The following is a 4,387-nucleotide window of genomic DNA, read 5'->3' as shown; positions in this document are numbered from 1 at the left end:
AAAGCCTATAATTGCGCAAAGATGGGAGGCAGGTCAAAAGACTGGACAGAATATTTTTAAAAAACCAAAGGATGACGAAAAGATTGATAAGTGAGGTAACATTAGAGGACGAGAGAAGGCTAGATAGATATATAAGGAGAGATGGTAAGAGTTTATATATATATATATAATTTTAAAAAAAGAAAAGAAAAGAGGGAACAAAGTGAGCGTTGAACTTATTAAATGTGAGTCTGGGGAATTAATAATAGAAAATAAGGAGATGACAGATGAATTGAACAGATGTTTGGCATCGGTCTTCACTATTGAAGATAAAAGTATCATCCCAGTTTTAGCTGTAAGTCAGGAAATGGAAGGGAGGGAGGAACTCAAGAAGATTGCAAACACCAGGGAAAAGGAACTGAGCAAATTGTTGGAGCTGCAGGCTGACAAGTCCCCAGGACCTGATGTACTTCATCCTAAGGTGTTAAAAGAAGTAGCAAATGAAGTAGTTGATGCGTTAATTTTAATTTTCCAACATTCCCTAGATTCGGGGAAGGTTCATTTAGATTGGAAAATAGGGAATGCAACTCCTTTACTCAGAAAGGGAGGGAAACAGCAAGCAGGAAATTACAGGCCAATTAGTTTCCTTAGGGAAAATGTTACACGCCATTATTAAAGATGTTATAGCAGGGCATTTACAAACATTCAAGGTAATCAGGCATAGTCAACATGGCTTTGTGAAAGGCAGATCATGTTTAACCTATTGATTGGAGTCCTTTGAGGGAGTTACATGTGCTGTGGATAAAGGGGAACCGGAGATGTATTGTACTTAGATTAACAGAAAGCATTTGAGAAGGTGCCACATCAAAAGCTATTGCAGAAAATAAAAGCTCATGGTGTAGGGGGTAACATATTAACATGGATGGAAGATTGGTTAGCTCACAGGAAACAGAGAGTAGGCATAAATGGGTCATTTTTTTGGTTGACAAGATGTAACGAGTGGTGTGCCATAGGGATCTGTGCTGGGGCCTCAACGTTTCGCAATTTATAGAAATAACGTAGATGCAGGAACCGACGGTATGTTTGCTAAATTTGCTAATGACACAAAGCTAGGTATGAATGTAACTTTTGAAGAGGACATAAGGAGTCTGCAAACGGATATAGATAGGTTAAGTGAGTGCGCAAAGACCTGGCAAATGGAGTATAATGTGGGAAAGTGGGAAATTGTCCAATTTGGGAGCAAGAATAGAAGGGAAGCATATTATCAAAATGGTGAGAGATTGCAGAGCTCTGAGATACAGAGGGATATGGTGTCCTAGTGCATGAAACGCAAAAAGTTAGTCTTCAGGTACAGCACGCAATTAAGAAAGCTAAGAGAATGTTACCATTTATCGCGAGTGGAATTGAATATAAATGTAGAGAGGCTATGCTTCAGTGACACAGGGTATTGGTGAGACCACATCTGGAATATTGTGTACAGTACTAGTTTCCTTATTTAGGAATGATGTAAATGCGTTGGAGGCAGGACAGAGTAGGTTTACTTGTCTAATATCTGGAATAGGTGACCTGTTATACGAGGAAAGATTTGACAGGCTAGGCTTGCATCCTCTTCAATTTAGAAGAGTAAGAGGCGACATGAGTGAAACATAAAAGCCTGAGGGGCCTTGGCAGGGTTGTTGTGGAAAAGATGTTTCCCCTTGTGGGAGAATCTCGAACTAGTGGTCACTGTTTAAAAATAAGGGGGCGCCCATTTAAGACAGAGTTGAGGACAATTTCTTTCTCTCAGAGGGTCATGATTCTTTGGAATTCTCTTCCTCAAAAGGCAGTTGAAGCAGAGTCTTTGATTTTTTTTAAGGCAGAGGTAAGTAGATTCTTGATAACCAAGGGGGTGGAAGGTTATCGGGAGTAGGTGGAAATGTGGAGTACTCAGTTCAACCATGAACTTATTGAATGGTGGAGCAGGCTCTAGGGGTTGAGTCGCCGACCCCTGGTCCTAATGTGTATGTTCACGCTTACGTTCATATGTAACAGGGTATATCTAATACATCCTCTTTATTAATTTTAAAACACTCTTGTATCTTAATTACCTCCTCGTTCACCATTGCCTGGGGTGCACCTTCTTCCTTGGTAAAGACAGACGCAAAGAATCCAGTTAATACCTCAACTATTGCCGCTACCTCCATATGTAAATCCCCTTTCTGATCCCTCATCGGCCCCACTCTTCCTTTTACCACCCTTTTACTATTTCTCTTTCGAGAGAAAACTTTGGAATTTATTTTAATGCTACCTGCCGGTCTCTTTTCAGGGGTACAATTCTAAAGTGGCTGCAGCCAAGAGTGACCCGGGAGTATTTCTGATCAAATCGTTGGAGGTGGCATGGCAGGTTGAGAAAGTGGCCTTTTTAAATAGAGGCATCGAGTACAAAAGTAAGGAAGTTATTATGAACTTTTTTGAAACACTGTTCACCTCAACTGGCGTATTGTGTACAATTCTGGACGCAGCACTTCAGAAGAATATGAATGCTTTAGATTGGGTGTAGAAAGGATTTACAAGGAAGTTTCAAGGGATGAAAGACGTCAGTTCCATTGATAGGTTGGAGAAGCTGTGGTTGCTCTCGTTAGAACAGAGAAGGCTGCAAGGAAATTTGATAGAGGTGTTCAAAGTCATGAGGGGTCTAGACAGAGTAGACAGAGAGGAAGTGTTCCTCTTGGCAGAAAGGTCAATAACCAGAGGACACTGTTATAAGGTGGATGGGAAAAGAACCAACCGTGACAAGAGGATAAACTTATTTACATAGCGAGTGGTTAGGATCTGGAATGTTCTGCCTGCGAGTCTGATGGAGACAGATTCAATTGTGGCTTTCAATATGGAATTGGACAAGCACCTGATGAGCAAATCTTTGCATGTCCATGAGAAAGAGCAGAAGCATAGGACTAGTGATGTGCTCTTACAGATAACCAGCATGGACACAACGGGCTGAATGGCCTCCTTCTGTGTTGTAAACGTTCTATGATTGTACGCTGACTGCTGCAGCTTGTTGGTCACAAACTGTCTGCCCAGTTTTTAAACTTGAAACTGTGAATGTGGTTTCAAGGTAATTAATTGCATACGAAGGGCTTTGAAAGGTGATCATGACAGACTATAGCAAACTGGCTGCAAAACAGGCAACACAGTGTGGGTTAAAGGTAGTTATTCAGACTGACAAAAGTTGAGAAGTATTGTGTGAGAATTCATGTCAACGGGTTAGCGCTGGGCAAATGCGTTCTATTGTTTGGTCCATTCTGAAGATTACGGCACACAACATTAAGAAGCGGCTGATCACGCAGCACAAAGCAAAAGTTAAGGGCCCGATCATACTCCAGCAGTAGTGCTGAAGATCAGTGCTCTAAAACTAGCGACAACTCTAGCCAAGCTGATCCACTACAGTTACAGCAGTTGCAGCACCAGGATTCAACTGACATGGTGTAAAGTTTCTCAGTTACACACTGCCGAGAAAAGTAGGGAAACACTGACTAGTTAGCACCCAATCAACCGACTGCCAATCAACAGCAAATCTTTCCTTGTGCTGGGTGTGACTCCCCTTTCAACATATCTCTCATAAATGAACAACAATCTTTTTTCTGTATTTTCTAGAGCTTTGTTAACGTGTATTGCTATTTTATTGATTTGTATATCTGTACCCCTGAGTCCCATTGCTCCTCGACACAATTCAGATGATCATTGTCCAAGGAATATGGGTTCTCAGTCTTCCTACCCAAATGAGTAAGTGTACATTTATCTGCATTAAAATTCATTTACAATTTCGTTAACGTAAAGTATTTTTCTCACTATCTGCCTTTGTATTAACTATTGCTCCACGTCGATGTCATTAGTGAATGTTACAATTGCACTTCCTTTTTCTGAGTCGGAATCATTTATCTTAAATATGAACAACTGTACTCCTAACACCAGTTCTTGTCACACAATACTTCTTGCCCAGTTTTAACTGCTGATACAGTGCATGTTTCTCAGTTACTGTGACGGCGACTGGGGAAGTTATAAATAAATAAAGGAACATTTTAAACATGATAGTTCTGGCACATTATAAGCAGCAGTGATGCAGGAACTCCAGCATAATCAGTTTTGAACAGAATCTGGGAACGACTGTTACCAGATCTGTGATTAATCAGATGCGTATTGAAATATAAATATTTGTATTATTGTGATTATTAATGTATTACGCTAATTATGATATAATATGCTTATTAAGATCACAGATATCCTCGACTAACATCCGGAGACTCTCCATGCTCAGGCAGACTGGAGATCCAGTACGGTAAAAACTGGGGAACAGTGTGTGACCTTGACTGGGATTTGAAAGACGCCAATGTGGTCTGTGGTCAGCTTCAGTGTGGAGTCGCCGTGTCTG

The sequence above is a fragment of the Heterodontus francisci genome, unplaced genomic scaffold (genome assembly GCF_036365525.1).
Source record: "Heterodontus francisci isolate sHetFra1 unplaced genomic scaffold, sHetFra1.hap1 HAP1_SCAFFOLD_124, whole genome shotgun sequence".
NCBI lineage: Eukaryota > Metazoa > Chordata > Chondrichthyes > Heterodontiformes > Heterodontidae > Heterodontus > Heterodontus francisci.
This window is presented reverse-complemented; position numbering follows the sequence as displayed.